Genomic DNA, 19,042 nt, shown 5'->3' on the forward strand with positions numbered 1-19,042 from the left:
GGAAATCCTGCTAAATTTCTCCTTTTGTGTTCCACGGACAAAGAAAAGTCATGCAGGTTTCGAACAACATGAGTTTTAGTGGTACAATTTCCTGTTTTGTCCATTCATTACTGATGAGACATGCATATTTTGCAGCTGGACCTTATTAACTGATTTACTGCATGTTTGCAGGTTTACTTATGTGTCCCGAACTGACCAGATATCACATTTCTAAAGCCAGAGACGTGGGTCACTTCCTGTCCGTCACGGGCACGGTCATCCGCATTAGTGCGACTAAAGTACTAGAGTGCAAGAGAGACTACATGTGCAATAAGTGCAGGCATGTGTTCTCAGTGCAGGCTGACTTTGAACAGTTTTCTACCTTCACTCACCCCACCAGCTGCCCCACTGAAGACGGGTGCAACTCAAATTAACCTGCCAGTCTGGGAGTGACACCCATCCAGCTGCCTGCAAGGACAACCAGGAGATCAAAATCCAAGAGCAGGTGAGATGTTAAAAGGATAGTTCACCCAAAAAAAGAAAATTCTGTCATCATGTACTCACCTTCATGTTGTTCCAAACCCGTATGACTTTCTTATGTGGAGCGCAAAAGATGAAAGAATGTTGTAGTTTGTCAATACAATTGATCTTGAAAGCGCCTCATTTTAAAGCTTAAAAAATGACCCAAAAGTATCGTAAATGTAGTCCATGCGGCTTTTGCATGCGGCTTTTGCTTTTATTATAAAATTAAAATATATTCTTCAGAAAATAAGTTTTTATAATTATGTTTATATTATCCTTATTATCATTATCCTTATTTTAAATAACAGTATTATTTTAAAATTATAATGCATTGCCCCATCTAGGCATCCACATATTTGGAAATGGTCATTACTTTTGCATTTCCAATTGGTCCCACTTGTGCCACACAAAAATAACACACTTAAAGCTGTTTGTGACTTCTGTGCCACTAGCATCACCAAACGGAATTGCAAAAATAAATAAATGTTTTCAAACAGATTCAAGAGAATTTCCCAACCTTCCATTGGTTGTTCAAACAGACAGTCCCGCCCCAAACTCACACCACTCCTTGAGCCAATGTTGCTGTGTCGGGCTGAACAGGCCGCTCTATCAAACAAAACAAAAAAATGAATAGCATCACAGTATTACACCTTTTTGGTGCAATCAAAATTACTTTTAGTTGACTCTGCATATTAAGCTGAGATAAGAGAAAGAATTTAAACTTTTAAGTAGTCATTTAGCAAACCCTCTTATCCAAAGTGATGGATTTTATCATTGATTCTCTTTTTTGCGACTTAAACCTACAAACCCTCTGGATACCAGCCCAAATCGCTTACCATTAACACCCCTAATTAAGATATTACTGCTGACATCACTTTTTAAATTTGAAGAGAAAACATTAAAGAATGGGTTTTGCTTCACATATCAAGTCTTTTATTTAGTGCAGTATGAACATTGACAACTTTCTGACCAATCGATCTCCACAAACAGGTGCAGAAAATGTCAGTGGGCAGTATCCCTCGCTGTATGCTCATCATCCTGGAGGACGACCTTGTTGACAGCTTCAAATCAGGTGAATGTGCCTTGGTTGGAGTTTTTACTCTCTATAATGTGCTAATCTGCAGTTGTTGTTACTGTTTTGTTTTTTAGCCCTGTTTCTACTGAGTTTTGAAGTTATACTTTAGTGCAGGAAATATGTTACTTCACCCATTCCTGGTCATCATGTTTATGGTCTGTAAACTTCTTTAATACAGAGTGTGAAACATGACTGGCTTTGTTAAGCTTCCTCACACATGAATGTGCTTCAAAGCAATAATAACACTAATATTATTACCAAGGTCATTAACTGTAGTAAAATCAGTTGAGAGCATTGGCCTATTCATAATAAAAATTGTAGAAATATTTGGCAAAATATTGAATTTTGGAGAAATTCATTGCAGAACAATTCTGTCCAGATAAATGTATGCTTTTTGTGACATCATATGATGTATACACTGATGAGCCAAAACCTATATACAGTTGTGCTCAAAAGTTTGCATACCCTGATAGAAATAGTGAATTTTTGGCATTGATTTTGAAAATATTTTTATATTTTATACTTTTATTTAAGGATAGTGATCATATGAAGCCATTTATTATCACATAGTTGTTTGGCTCCTTTTTAAATCATAATGATAACAGAAATCATCCAAATGGCCCTGATCAAAAGTTTATATACCCTTGAATGTTTGGCCTTGTTACAGACACACAAGGTGACACACACAGGTTTAAATGGCAATTAAAGTTTAATTTCCCACACCAGTGGCTTTTTAAATTGCAATTAGTGTCTGTGTATAAATAATCAATGAGTTTGTTAGCTCTCACGTGGATGCACTGAGCAGGATAGATACTGAGCCATGGGGAGCAGAATAGAACTGTCAAAAGACCTGCGTAACAAGGTAATGGAACTTTATAAAGATGGAAAAGGATATAAAAAGATATCCAAAGCCTTGAAAATGCCAGTTCGTACTGTTCAATCACTTATTAAGAAGTGGAAAATTTGGGGATCTCTTGATACCAAGCCAAGGTAGACCAAGAAATAGTTCAGCCACAACTGCCAGAAGAATTGTTCGGGATACAAAGAAAAACCCACAGATAACCTCAGGAGAAATACAGGCTGCTCTGGAAAAATACGGAGTGGTTGTTTCAAGGAGCACAATACGACGATACTTGAAAATATATGAGCTGCATGGTCAAGTTGCCAGAAAGAAGCCTTTACTCGACAACACCTTGACAAGCCTCACAGCTTCTGGCACAGTGTAATTTGGAGTGACGAGACCAAAATAGAGCTTTATGGTCACAAACATAAGCGCTATGTTTGGAGAGGGGACAACAAGGCCTATAGTGAAAAGAATACCATCCCCACTGTGAAGCATGGTGGTGGCTCACTGATGTTTTGGGGGTATGTGAGCTCTAAAGGCACGGGGAATCTTTTGAAAATTGATGGCAAGATGAATGCAGCATGTTATCAGAATATACTAGCAGACAATTTGCATTCTTCTGCACGAAAGCATGACAATGACCCTAAGCACAAGGCCAAGTTGACCCTTTAGTGGTTACAGCAGAAAAAGGTGAAGGTTCTGGAGTGGTCATCACAGTCTCCTGACCTTAATATCATCGAGCCACTCTGGGGAGATCACAAACGTGCGGTTCACGCAAGACGACCAAAGACTTTGCATGACCTGGAGGCATTTTGCCAAGACGAATGGGCAGCTATACCACCTGCAAGAATTTGGGGCCTCATAGACAACTATTACAAAAGACTGCACGCTGTCATTGATGCTAAAGGGGGCAATACACAGTATTAAGAACTAAGGGTATGCAGACTTTTGAACAGGGGTCATTTCATTTTTTTCTTTGTTGCCATGTTTTGTTTTATGATTGTGCCATTCTGTTATAACCTACAGTTGAATATGAATCCCATAAGAAATAAAAGAAATGTGTTTTGCCTGCTCACTCATGTTTTCTTTAAAAATGGTACATATATTTCCAATTCTCCAAGGGTATGCAAACGTTTGAGCACAACTGTATGCTGTTGGTCCTCCACATGCAGCCAAAACAGCACCGACCCACCGAGGCATGGACTCTACAAGGTCCCTGAAGATGTCATCTGATGTCTGGCACCAAGACATTAGCAACAGATCCTTCAAGTCCGGTAAGTTGCGAGGTGGAACCGCCATGGATCAGACTTGTTGGTCCAGCACATCCCACAGATGCTCAGTTGGATTTAGATCTGGGGAATTTGGAAGCCAGGGCAACACCTTGAACTCTTCATCATGTTCCTCAAACCATTTCCGAATAATGTGTGCAGTGTGGCAGGGCACATTATCCTGCTGAAAGAGGCCACTGCCATCAGGGAATACCATTGCCATGAAGGGATGTACCTGGTCTGATGTTTAGGTAGGTGGCACGTGTCAAATTGATGTCCAAATGAATGGCCGGACCCAGAGTTTCCCAGTAGAACATTTCACAGAGCATCACACTCCTTTGACCGGCTTTTCGTCTTTCCACAGTGCATCCTGGTGCCATCACTTCCCCAGGTAAACGGCGCACACGTACACGGCCGTCCACAGTAGACCTTCTGTCGGTTCAGACCAGACGAGATAGCCTTCATTGTCCTCGCATATCGTTGAGCCGTGAGTGGCTAACACCCTGTTGCCGGTTTGTGGTTTGTCCCTCCTCGGACCACTGTCGGTAAGTACTCACCACTGCTGACCGGGTGCACCCCACAAGCCTTGCCATTTCAGAAATGTTCTGACCCAGTTGTCTGGCCATAACAATCTGGCCCTTGTTAAAGTTGCTCAGGTCTTCACTCCTGCCCATTCCTCCTACCTTCAACACATTGACTACAAAAACTGATTGTTTGCTTACCATCTAATCTACCCAGACCTTGGCATGTGGCCTTGTTAGGAGATGATCAGCGTTATTCACTTCACCTGTGAGAGGTCATAATGTTTTGGCTCATCAGTGTAATAGATTTCATATGACATGGTTAATAAGTTACATATATGAATTTTGTTATTAATGTGTTTTATCATAAAACAAACAAACACTGTTGAGCTGTATGACTTAAGTTAACAGTTAATAACATATCTTGCAGATAAATTTCCATTTCAGTTGGTAAACAATATTTGTAAGTTAAACCACAGTTTATATTTAATATGATTATGATTCAATCTAGACTGTTTATGATATTCATTTTCTAAACAAAGTGTTTGCTTGACCTTTCCTTTTACCTCACAGATAATAATACTACCATCCCCAGGGCAACATCATGATGTGTCTTTAATCACTCATATCATGATATCATGTGTTTGTCATAGGTGTTGACATCACAGTGTATGGAGTTGTGTGCCAGCGCTGGAAGCCGTTGTATCAGGATTGTCGCTGTGACGTGGAGATTGTGCTGAAAGCGAATTATATCGAGGTCAATAATGAGCAGTCTACTAAACACTGGTGCTGGAAGACATTCAGAAGGAATTTGAAGAATTCTGGGATAATCACAAACATGACCCCATTGCCGGTACATTGTTTATATGGCGTCTCTTGAAAGTGCAAAATACAAAAGTATTTGTACAATATAGAATAGCACAAACTAGATAGATAAAGTTTGTTGTTGGCTTGACAAAGCCTGGTCTGAAAGTTTAAAAAAAGTTTAGATAGATAGATAGATAGATAGATAGATAGATAGATAGATAGATAGATAGATAGATAAAATCTCTTTCTCTTTATTCTGAAGGCAGGAACCAGATCTTGATGACTCTGTGCCCTCAGGTGTTTGGTATGTATGTCGTCAAGCTGGCTGTTGCTATGGTTTTGGCAGGTGGGGTTCAGAGAATAGATGCTTCTGGAACCAAGGTGAGAGGTATGTGTTCACAAACCACCTAATGGGCAGTCTGACATTTTTGGCTTACCATAAAACAAAGTTTAGAGGTCTGCTTGACAAATTGTGTATTACTTTTGTGAATAGATAGTCAAATATGTGCTCTATGTAGGAGAGTCACATCTGCTGCTAGTGAGCAATCCAGGGACTGGAAAGTCGCAGTTTCTAAAGTATGCTGCAAAGATTACACCATGCTCAGTGCTCACGGCATGAATTGGATCTACTAATGCAGGTTCTACACATTCTCCTGAACCACACACATCACAATCGTATGAACCCTTTTAACAAGCATTCTAGAGTGATGTTCGGATAGCATGCAACTTACACCGTAGTTTGCAGTATGTATACCGTACATAGTATGCAAATTTCTATATGCATGGAATACCCAGATTACCTACTACATTTGCCAAAATGTGCAGTATACAACCGGGAAAAACTATATCCTACGATGCAATGCGCTCAGCCATTCAGTGTAACAATGAAAATGGAAACAATATCAGCCACAGTTTCTTTTTTGACTCTATTTGATCAGTCTGCTAAAAAATTAGGATATTTTTACAAGAAATGGGTTACAAATGTATAATGACCATATTTATTTCCAAGATGATAACTGAATAACATTTGATTAATTAAAAGTGAAGTGTGTAATTAGGGTTGGGTAAAAATATCGATTTTCCAATGCATTGCGATCTTCATTTGAATGATCTCGATATCGATTCTTAAATCCCAAGATCGATCTTTTACTTTATGTGCAACCCTTCACTGCAATAGAGGAAATTACTTGCATTTGCAACCAAATTTAGCGCTATGCTACTAAAAATGTATATATTTGGCAACTGGCTGGTAAATGTTTAGATTTCACTTACTAGTGAATTAATTGTGTAGTATAGTGGTGGAGTATTCAGCAGCGAGATCCTTTCACTGCGTGTTGAGAGTAAAACTTGTTCCATGTAATGTGTGTCCAAAGACAAGATCCACGCAATCGATTTGTCAATGAATAATGTCTCTCTTAATACCCTTTCTGTTCTTTTTCTCTTTTTTTTTTTTAAATAAACATTTAATTCTAACCATGCATGGCACAGATGAGGTAAAACAATTCGAGTCCTCTCTCATTAACATGTGCTCATTAACAGACACTCTATACAAAAATGTTGGTTTTCTTAAAGAGACAGTGCCAGTTTTTAACACATGTTCTACAAATCACTGTAAATACTTGTAACTAGTACAAAAAATACATCATGCAATTAAACAGTAAACATGTAACAAAATGTAATTTATGTAATATAATATCATATGTATTGATTAAATGCATGGATTTGTTCATTTTTAAAAAGCTAAAATGTGACCAAAATAATGTAAAACTAAATACAATATACTTAGTCAAATACATTTTCGGATTGTAACTAGTTAGCATGTCCCCTGTATAATTAACAGCATTACCTGGAAGATAATTTCTTTCATATGTAGGCAAAAGGGAATTATAACTATATGAATCGATATTGAATCAGAGAGAATGTGAATCAGACACTAATTGAATCGGGAAATCTTTATCAATACCCAGCCCTATGTGTAGAGACAATGTTTTCCGATTTAATCCTTTTTCCTTTTTCTTTTTTGTTACATGTTAAATGTCAAATTAAAACTGTGCAAATTCAAAATTCCACCACATAATCTTATAAAACAAAATTCATACTTTTGTGAATAGATAGTGAAATATGTGCTCTATGTAGGAGAGTCTCATCTGCTGCTAGTGGGCAAAAATGTCTAAAATGACAGAATGCTTCTGTGATGCATTTATGTCCAGTGTTTGAAATTGTTAGTAGACAAAATAAAGCCAAAATATTGTTTAAACGTTCACTCTGCCAAAGTTGAAGAAAGACATTGGGAAAGACTACATTTTGGAAAGCTGTATTTGTCTGATGTATGTAAATGCACAAAATGTATATCAGGTCTGATGGTGGCAGCTGTGAAGGACTCTGGAGAATGGCACCCCGAGGCAGGAACTCTTGTTCTCTCTGATGGAAGTCTGTGCTGCATCGACAAATTCGACAGCATTAAAGAGCACGACCGCACCAGCATCCGTGAAGCAATGGAGCAACAATTCATCAGTGTAGCCAAAGCTTGGTGAGTGCTGGGGAACATAATGTTTTCTGGCATCTTCTATCCAAATCAATAAAAGTGGTGCATCACCACTTTTGTCAACCATTTTGAATTGATGTTGTCATAAATAAAAAATGCAATGACATATAAAGAGGACAGTCATATAGAATTATAGTTGAGAGTCAAAGGTAATCACCCATGGTGGTTTTGGATGCAACATCACACCCTGAAGGGTTCAAAATAGCTTTTAAACATTGACACCAGAATCAGAGGGTTAAATATTTACTTAAGCCACTTAAGTTCAGTATCTTCCCATTTGATCATGAAAGGCAAGTATCACATATTAATAAATGTCCCACTTTCTGTTCTAGAATGGTGTGCAAACTGGACACAAGGACCACCATCCTGGCAGCCACAGACCCAAAGGGGCAGTATTACCCTAACGTGTCTGTTTCAGTGAATGTGGCTCTGGATATCCCACTACTGAGTCGGTTTGAACTTGTGCTGGTTCTGCTGGACACTAAGAACCCAGAGTGGGACAAAATCATCTCCACCTTCATCCTACAGAATAAAGGTTTGGCCTAAAGAAGAGTCTTTTGCTTTGTAATTACAAATCATTTAGAGATATACAATTTACAATTGAAATATAATTTTTGAGGGACTCAGAATTGCTTCCAAAATTTTCTTTATCATTCTTTATTTTTGCTTGAATCTTTACCTGTAAATATTTAAACATATTTATTGGCATGTTTTTACTTGACTTTAAAAACAGATTTCTTAGAATATATCATATTCAGTGGCCCCAAAAAGTATACAGTATATCTTTTGCTTTATAATTTGAAACTTTACAAACTATAATGAATAAATGACTCTTTGAATGTGGCTAAATGAATAGTTCACCCAAAAATTAAAATTCTCTCATCGTTTACTCATCCTCATGCCATCCCTGATGTGTATGACATTCTTTCTTCTGCAGAGCTCAAACAAAGATTTTTAGAAGAATATCTCAGCTCAGTAGGTCCATACAATGTAAGTGATTGTTGGCCAAAACTTTGAAGCTCCAAAAAGCACATAAAGCCTGCTTAAAAGTAATCCATATGACTCCAGTGGTTTAATCTGAAGCGATCTAATTGATTTTGGGTGAGAACAGACCAAAATGTAACTACTTTTTCACAGTACATCTTGTCATTGCAGTCTCTAGGCACAATCGCGATTTCAAGCTCGATTACACTTTCTAGTGCTTGACATGCCCAGAGTGCTAGATGGCGCTAGGAAGTGTAATCAAGCTTGAAATCATGATCGCCAAGTCAAGACTGCTGACTGCTGAAGCCAAGATTTACTGTATAGTGAAAAACTTTGGTTTGTTCTCACCCAAAACTGATTGGATCAAATCAAATCAAATCAAATCAAATCAAATCACTTTTACTGTCACACAACCATATACACAAGTGCAATAGTGTGTGAAATTCTTGGGTGCAGTTCCGAGCAACATAGTTGTCGTGACAGTGATGAGACATACACCAATTTACAATAAACATCAGATTTACACAACACAATTTAAAATCTAATATACATATAATTACAACACAATATACAAATAATAACATACAATGTACAGTATAAAATACACACAATATAGAATACACATTATACAATAAAAAAATAGTATATATAGTATATATAAAATAAACAAAATATAAAGTATACAGGATCGCTTCAGAAGACATTAATTAAACCACTGGAGTCTTATGGATTACTTTTATTCTGCTTCAAAGTTCTGGTCACCATTCACTCGCATTACATGGACCTGCAGAGCTGAGATATTCTTCTAAAAATCTTTGTTTGTGTTCTGCAGAAGAAAGAAAGTCCTACACATCTGGGATGGCATGAAGGTGAGTAAATGTTGAAAGAATTTCTTTTTTGGGTGAACTATTTCTTTAAAATGTTTTTTAGTGTTAAAAAGATTTAACAATCATTACATGAACTTGCAAGCTTCTCTCATAAACACACAACAGATGATAAGAATTACACTGAAAATGACTTATTGGAAATATCGGGTTGTTTCTCACCATTGTATGCCTTCAGAAGACTTAGAATATGACGCATGAGTCACATGGACTACTTTTATGATACTTTGGGTCCCTTTTTAAGCTTTGGATTGAGTCACTATCAACTGCCACTGTATTGAAAAGACTGAGCGGGATATTCATTAAAAAATTCCTTTTGTGTTCTGCATAAGAAAGTAAGTCATACATGTTTGGAATGACATGAGGTTGTGTAAATTATGACAGTTTTTATTTTTGGGTGAACTACTCCTTTAAGCATCCAAATACTTTTTGGCGCCACTGTATAGTAGATGTTTTTGCTGTAAATGACATCAGCAGATGTGTAACTAGATCAGACACCCCTTATCGTATCCGTTCCATTATTCATGCCTCCCCTGTTGGATTTCTAGCTAGTTCAGTCTTTATTTTGCCAGGTGATGTCATTTTAATTGGAAAATCTGTCTCTTCAATGGCTGGATCGCCCCTCATTTGTCAGTTATCTTGAAAGTGTCTTTGATACAGAGTAGAAGATAATGGTAAAGCCTTGCCATTTGTAGCATATTTATAAAATATTAATATTAACAGCTCTCTTTCACTCTGTCTGTCAACTTTCCCATTGTGTCTCTCCCCTAGGAGCTCCAAGTGAATCTTCATGTTTATGGAGTATGGAGAAGATGAGGGCCTATTTCTGCCTGATAAAAATCCTTTAGCCTCACATAACACAGGAAGCGAACACCATTCTGAGTCTCTACTATCAGCTGCAGAGACAGTGACAGTCGTAATGCAGCCTGCACCACTATCCGCATGCTGGAGTGTCTCAGCCACCTCGCTGAAGGTCAGACTAACACATATCATTCCCTCCCTGATCTTCCCTTTGGTTTTCTGTCATATATTTCATATCCCATTGTGATGAGGAGGAGGGCGTGGCCGGGCCGTGAGGCTGCACAGCCGGTGCTGAATCATCTGATCAGCAGGAGAGTGAGATAAAGGGGAGCCAGAGACGCCAGTTCGAGAGAGAGAGAGAGAGAGAGAGAGAGAGAGAGAGAGAGACGCACGTGGCCGCGTTGTATGTGTGTCTGTGTTTGTTTATGTTTGTTTTATGTTGAGTTGCTTATTCAAGTTTATGTTTACTGTTCAGCCGGTTCCCGCCTCCTCCTTGCCCATCCTTAAACTGTTACAGTATAAGGACAGGCAAGGAGAGGGTCATTTCCCCTCTGAGATCCACTTATAATTTTATTGTCCTCTTAAAATATCAAATATGTTATGAGTTTGATTCCTTATGAAATGAACCTTTTAAGTAACTGTAGCAGTAGCTAAGAAAAAATAAGATATTTTTCTTATCTAACCCCATTGGCAATTTATTTTTTCTTGTTTTAAATTAATTAAATTTTGTTTGATTTCTCTGAAAACAAGATTTAATATCTCATGTCAATTTGCTTCTCAAGTAAATTAATCTTGTTTTAAGGATGTTTATATCATTTGACTGGAAAACAATGACACCGCAGAGACTCCCAGCATGTGGAGGCTCATGCAACCCTCCGCGACCCACTCACAACTTACCACGCGCCCCATTGAGATCACGAGGAGGTTACCCCATGTGACTCTACCCTCCCTAGCAACTGGGCCAATTTGGTTGCTTAATAGATTTGGCTGGAGTCACTCAGCTCACCCTGGATTCAAACTCGGGACTCCAGGGGTGGTAGTCAGCGTCAATACTCGCTGAGTTACAGGCCCCCTTTTCCCCCCTTTTATTAATTAATTCTTTAGATGCGTCATTAAGATATATTAATGACTTCCTTATGAAAAAGCCTTTATCTTGGGGATTAAAGTTTTCTGTTGTTCTTTTCTATGGCTCTATTACCTGCTTCAGATTATGGTTTTGAAGCTTTAGCAGTTGTTCAAACCAAATACTTATTTCAATTCGTCAGTGCTGTTTTTCTATGTAAACGTGCTAGACTGAAGTTTTTGACCGCTGTGCCATCTTGTGCAAGAGCGCCGCACTTTTTAGATGCCTTAGGTTAAAAACCAGCATAATTTTAAAACATGCTTGCGTTCTGTTCTATTCGTTGCGATGCATCTAGATTTAGTGCAAAAATGCATCCGGTCTGAAAACCCTCTCAGTATTGCTGGTCTAATCTTAGTGACTTTCTCTCATTGTAACTGTTTACACGAGGCTTAAGTTCAGAGAGGCGGTGACAGAAGAAGATGCTGTTGTTGTCATTTCTGTTATGGAATGCTCCATGCAGGTACTTTTATTAGCCACTTTGATGTTCCTAAATTAACAAGTTATATTGCATTCTTTAGAGTTGGATATGTGTGATTTTGTTTTGGTTGCCACATGGGGGCGCTCTGCCTGGAAATGTGAACGCTTTGCACACCTCTTTTCCTGATAACCCCTGTGAGCAGTATAAAACACAATGCAATATTGTGTTAGAGAGGCTGGGATTGACCGATATCCAACACAAAGAACTCCAAATGTTCTCTAGGTAAAATTGAAATAAATATTATATTTTATATCATTTATACACTGCCTGGCCAAAAAAAAAAAAAAAAAAAAAAAAAAATTGCAGTTTGGATTAAAATAAGCAGATACTTAAGAGCCAATGATTGGATCATTATTGCAGTGATTAATATGTTTCAGCTGGCAACAATTCTTTTAACCCTAACTGATGCAGTGTGTAGCTTCTCATTTCTTAAACAACTATGTTGGAAGACGTATCCTGTGGTCGTGGAAAAGATGTTACTGTGTTGAAGAAGGGGCAATTTAATGGCCTGAATCAAGCAAACAACTAAGGAGATTGCTGAAATCCATGGAATTGGGTTAAGAACTGTCCAACACATAATTAAAACCTGGAAGGATAGTGGTGAACCGTCAGCTTCGCGGAAGAAATGTGGTCGGAAACAAATCTTGAATGATTGTGATCGGAGATCACTACAACTCTTAGTGAAGTCACATCATAAAAGAACGACAGTAGAACTCATGGCTATGTTTAATAGTAAAAGTAAGAGCATTTCCACATGCACAATGTGACGAGAACTTACAGGATTGGGACTAAACAGCTGTGTGGCCACAAGAAAGCCACTTATTAGTGAAGCTAATCGGAAAAAACAACTTCAGTTTGCTAGGGAGCATAAAGATTGGACTGTGGAGGCAAGGAAAAAGGTCATGTGGTCTGATGAGTCCAGATTTACCCTATTCCAAAGCGATGGGTGCGTCAGGGTAAGAAGGGAAGCGCATGAAGTGATGCACCCATCTTGCATAGTGCCCACTGTACAAGCCTCTGGAGGCAGTGTTATGATCTGGGGTTGCTTCAATTGGTCAGATCTAGGCTCAGTGACGTTATGCAGCAATAAAATGAAGTCAGATGACTACCTGAATGTACTGAATGATCAGGTTGTCCCATCAATGGATTTTTTCTTCCCTGATGGCATGGACATATTCCAGGATGACAATGCCAAGATTCATCAGGCTCAAATTGTGAAAGAGTGGTTCAGGGAGCATGAGGAGTCATTTTCACACATGAATATGCCACCACAGAGTCCTGACCTTAACCCCATTGAAAGTCTTTGGGATGTGCTGGAGAAGACTTTACTGAGTGGTTCGACTCTCCCGTCATCAATACAAGATCTCTGCCAAAAATTAATGTAACTCTGGACAGAAATAAATGTTGTGACATGTCATAAGGTTGTCGAAACAATGCCACGATGAATGCGCACCGTAATCAAAGCTAAAGGCAGTCCAACTAAATATTAGAGTATGCAACTTTTTTTTTGACCAGGCAGTGTAATATATAGTATGTGTACAGCGGCACCTAAAAGCATTTAGACACTTAAGCCACACATTAAGATGTATGACTGCCATTGCATTAGATTACAAAATATCAAAAGAAGTGGCATCTGCAAACAAATGATGCAAGACCTTTTGTCAGATTTAACTTTTCTGAGACATTTTTTGCTACTTTTAATCAATTGGACCCAAAGTGATTTTTAGTCAATGTATGAAGTCATTTACCCTCAAGTTTATGCTTAAATATTTTTTATCTTATACTTTTTGTCTTTTTTATCATTTAAAACTTGAACACCTTTTTGTTAAATTTCTTGCCTCAAAAGTGTGCTTGTGCTGTCTGTTTAAAAAAAAAAAAAAAAAGCTTGTTATCTAATGACATCCATATATTTTTAAGTGTGTCTTAAGTGTCTACATACTTTTTATTGCCACTGTATAAATTTGAATGCACACTGTATAAACATTTCCCAAACTTGCCTTTCATGTACTTCTCTAGGCTACAGAACACAACTCCGACTCCCCTAAAGGGCCCAAACCAAATAACGAACAATCCAATGAGAGTTTGGCTAATGAAAATCCCAGTAAGGAGTCAGATCCAGGCCTAGTCTGGTTTTACTCCTTATCCAGTACGACCCGTACAGGCTCCATTGTTCACGCCTCCCCTGTGATTACCTCTACACAGAACACTATGATGACATGATGCATGATGGTGTTGCCTAGCAACAGACGTTCTGTGCACCACAAGGGTTCTGCGTGGAAGAATGATGTGGATTTATCCGTGGAGGCAGACAGGCCCTCTTCTGTAGTGGAAAGGGGCTCCAAAAAGCTCAGAGGCAAAAGACTAAAAGAGATGAAAGCGTTTCTTCTTCAGAGCGAGGACAAGAACATTGAGAATAGAATTTTAGGAGATGATTTGGAGTAAATGTTCTCCCCATACACAATGCCTACCCACAGTACACCATTACGGGGAAGAGACCGTCTAAAAGAGAAAACATAGCCATCGGACCACCTGAAATAGAGGAATCTGATTTCAGAGCTGAGAGAGCAGAGAATTTATGCCGTACACTCACAAACTTTACCTTCAAGCCCAAAAAGAGAATAACTCATGCAGAACAACCACTTCAGGTGTCCCTCTGAAAGATTCCCATGTTCTTGTGGCAGAAAAAGAGGCGGTGCAACCTACTGTATCACAAAGGCAAGAAACTGAGGAGTATCACAGCTCTCATTCGCCAGCAGAGGACAACAGTGCTGCTAAGAAACTCCAGCGAAGAATTCAAAACAAATCAAAAGATCTTTCCTCAAAGGTTTCCAATGAGGAGACCACAGCTCACAAAGGAATGTTTGTGGACGTAGTAGAACATCAGCAACAGCCGAGACTTAACAGCCTTCTGCCAGGTGAGACTAACGCTAAAACGAATAAACCGCCACAATCCTCACCAAAGCCAGACCACCCAAAGACTAAAGTTGCCAGCTCCACACTAGCCAAACTTTCCAGATTCTCCTTTATTTCTTTAGCTGAGGAAAATACTGGAGAAAAATCTCCAACCCCAGCAAAACCAAAGGTAAAAGTGGTCGTGAACACAAGTATAAATAAATTGGCAACAAGCGCACAAGTAGAAATCACAAAAAACATTTCAGCAGCGCAAATAATTGAGTCACAGAAAAACATAACCACAGATGCAAACGAAGACAGTACCACCACACTGCAGACAAGCCAACACAAGGAGAGAATCCTTTAATAGAAAGGAAGGAGAGAATAAAATGGATCCAACGAAGAGGAGATGTTTTGAATTGGGCTTTGGCGGTTCCGCAGGACTCCTCAAAGGTCTTTCTTTGTTCAGTTTGTCGATTAAGATTTAGACGTTGACTGGGACTGAGTGCAGCAAGAGATGTTTATTAGCTGTGTATGTAATCAGAATTTTTTTTTGTCAGTATTTGTTTTTTCTTTTAATTGTGATTTAGTGCGTAATAATGATGTACGACCCCAAACAGCTAAACAAAATGCATACTGGGCAGTAAAGACATTATTAATAAAACTAACTTTTTTGTTTTGGTGTGTTTCAGGAAACATTAGATGAATTTTATGTCTGCTTTTGTTTATTTACACACACACACACACACACACACAAACAAAATAATAATAATAATAATAATTATATATATATATATATATATATATATATATATATATATATATATATATATATATATATATATATATACACCGATCAGCCACAACATTAAAACCACCTGCCTAATATTGTGTAGGTCCCCCTCATTCTGCCAAAACAGCGCCAACCCGCATTTCAGAATAGCATTCTGAGATGCTATTCTTCTCACCACAATTGTACAGAGCGGTTATCTGAGTTACTGTAGACTTTGTCAGTCTGAACCAGTCTGGCCATTCTCTGTTGACCTCTCTCATCAACAAGGCATTTCCATCCACAGAACTGACTGTGACTGGATGTTTTTCATTTTTGGCACCATTCTGAGTAAATTCTAGAGACTGTTGTGCGTGAAAATCCAAGGAGATCAGCAGTTACAGAAATACTCAAACCAGCCTGTCTGCACCAACAATCACCCATGCGATTATCTAATCAGCCAAGTTCTGTGGATTTTTCAGTTTTGTTGGGGGGGAGTAAATGATGATAGAATTTTAATTTTTAGGTGAACTATCCCTTCAAGGGGCCATATTCTTTACTTTTGTGGTATTTCATTGCTTTTTCTTCCCACTTCTATTATGGTTGTCAAGGTTTTTGCGCCAAAAACTCATAAATGACCATTGTCCACCTACTCTTTGACCCTTAAAATAAAAGGAATATTCCAGGTTCAATACAAGTTAAGCTCAATAGACAGCATTGGTTGCATAATGTTGATTACCACAAACATTATTTATGACTCTACCCTCCTTTTCATAAAAAAAAAAAAGAAAAAAAAGAAAGTGCCTCATGGTGACCTTGATGTTTGCTGTTTTTTTTAAAGGAGGGAAAAGTTGACATTATGCTACAAATGCTGTCGATAAGCTTAACCTGTATTCCATTAACCCTTTAAAGTTTTCCATTAAAGTTTTTTGTTACTGTACCTTTTAATTCTTCTATATGACCTCTGTTATGATTGACTGACCTTTTTGTTTATGAAATGAGGAACTATGCTTCTGCATAGGCTGATAAGTAGATGTGAGCTGTAATGTATTAATCTTCTTATGGATGTGATGTCATAACCATGATGATTACTAAATAACCAATTTTATCTTTCATATATGATCTGAGTGGACTGGGGAGGGAGCATTGTAAAAGTTAGAGTACATCTACATCGGACATTGAACACTTATTTCAGAAGAGCAAAGAAAATCTGCTTTTCTATTATAAACCATTTATTACAATGCATGTCCCTTTTAAATAAGCAATCCATTCTAAGCACATAGTGTAAATAGTGCAAGATAATTAGGCTGGTTATACATATTACCATAACTGCTTTGTAATGATCTGTTGTCAAAAAATAGTAGGCCATTGAAAATAAAGCCAGGCTAAACAGCATTTAGTCCATGCAAAGTCAAATAAGCGTAAACACTGTAAGATGCTTAGCAAACTTTGAAATAGGTGTTTTCAGGCTTGAACCGTTCACCCCTTGGAATGGTGAAGATGGCCGGTCTGTTGTCATGGTGACTGATTGCATTCCATTTGGGATGTCTGGGATGAAGTAAGTGATGATAGGATTGTGCCAATTCCTGGAGTATCGCACAGGATATGCTGAATCAGGTGATGGGAGAACGATTGCACCAAGATCGAAATCACAAAGAAAGCTCTCAATTACAGTTTACACTTGTGGTTCTGTAGGATTTTGAAAGGAATTGTTTAAAGAAAATGTATCTTTTAAGCCTTTATTAATGTAACATGTAATTGCTGCACAAATCAGTGTGAAATTGCTATTTGATACAGAATAGTACATTGCTAAATTATCAATCTGTTTTACATTAAACAACAAACATTACAATATAGGTTTTTTTCTGAACTTTTTCTATTATTTATAGGGATGTTCAAAAGATAACAGAAAATGGTGGGCGTAACAGGACCGGGAAATGTTTGCAAGCCATATTTTAACCTATGCCGTTTTCATGAGCATGACAACATGCACTAACCACTAGGCCATGTTTCCAACTGTATTTTGTTTTTGGTGATGCATGTTAATATGTGATTGTACAAAGCATATATTGTGTCATTAGAGCAGTAGTGAGGTCATTTCCATTGACTGGCTGAATCACTAAGTAAAGTCTAACCTGTTTGAGAGGTCAAGGTCTGTATTCAGGCATTATGGCCTGAATAGAACAGTGGAGAACTGTGGTCAAGGGAGACAGAAGGTAAGATGAGACATTAATGGATTCTGAACTTCCTGCAGATGGATCACAGTTCTTATCAATAATGAAGCATTATTGATTTTGTGTCTCTGAATGTGCCACCAAGGATACTTTTACCCCCTAAACTTACCATTACATCATTCCCCTGGCATCGTTCATTTGGGAGAACTTACAATGTTTTAGAGGATTGGATTTAGTTTTTTGAACTTTCAGTCATTTTAATGGTTCTTTGTATGGAATTTTTCCGGTTCTTAATATTAATCTTGTTAGTAAGCTCTAGTTTTTTTTGGTGAGGTCTGGTTTGTTCTTGAAAAACAATGCCCTGTAGGTGTGGTTGTTTGATATTTTCAAAGACCTATATTGGCTCATAATCTTTTTTTGTAAGCAATAAAAAACTAGAGAAGGAAAGTATGTCAAAATAAACTTTCAGTTAGGCTTGTCAAAGCTTTGTCTGGAACCCCCTTTTTTAGGGTTTATAGGGGTTAGGTGGTTAAAAGGCCTAAGATTTCATACATTAAGATTTATGATGGATAGATGTTTTAGATGTAAATCTGATTTTTTTTTTTTTTTTTTTTTTGTCAAATGTTTTATGCAAACGCTCCCCAGCTGAGAAACTTTCAGTTTCCCAGCAGATTGTTTTGACAGTTTTGAAAGCCTCAGAAGACGTGTTGGCTGATTTCTGAAAGAGCACTTTTCTTTTTAAAGTCTTATTCTCTTCCTTTCAGCAGAGCTGGACTTGTTTGTCAGAACATGGGAATTTCCTTTTAGTCCTGAGTTGGAACTCACCTTTAAGGTAAGTATGGCAACAGTAGCATTATGATTTTTGAGGCATTTGTGCAACAAGTTTTAACTTGGTAAAGATAAAAGAACTAGAATGTGTGACCATCAGTGAGTGAATTGTGTAAAGATTTGAATTGCTGTCTGACTCCAACATTGGTCATTTGGTACAAGTAAACCTGCTACAAGGTGTTATGGCCTTGTAACTAAGCTGCATGTGATCATATGAACAGGAGTGAACATGTTGCTCTGACAGGAAGGCTGTAGCTAGGTTGCATAAATCCAGAGGTGTAATATATGTAGGTCAAACCTGCGTGTTTTTGCTACAAACCCCACCCACCCGCCACCTCCACCACCACCATGATTTTATGCTGTAAGCTTTGTAGTTTGCTTCTCATTTTGATAGGTGTAAATAAATATGCTTTTTTACTTTTCAAGCATGCGTGTGTGAAGTTGGGCAACAACCTGCATGGTCAGCTTCTGCTTGTTAGCTAGAAAGAAAAGAAAATTGCTGACCAAGAAACACTGAGTCACATTTGAGAAAGTTTGCTTCATCCTTT

The 19,042-nt window shown here is 38.0% G+C and overlaps 1 pseudogene; it reads left to right on the forward strand.

Moving 5' to 3' along the window:
- Positions 1-68: 68 nt before the first annotated feature.
- LOC127409977 (DNA helicase MCM9-like) lies at positions 69-15,370 on the forward strand (annotated as a pseudogene).
- Positions 15,371-19,042: the final 3,672 nt, after the last annotated feature.

The sequence above is a fragment of the Myxocyprinus asiaticus genome, chromosome 19 (genome assembly GCF_019703515.2).
Source record: "Myxocyprinus asiaticus isolate MX2 ecotype Aquarium Trade chromosome 19, UBuf_Myxa_2, whole genome shotgun sequence".
In the NCBI taxonomy this organism is placed as follows: domain Eukaryota; kingdom Metazoa; phylum Chordata; class Actinopteri; order Cypriniformes; family Catostomidae; genus Myxocyprinus; species Myxocyprinus asiaticus.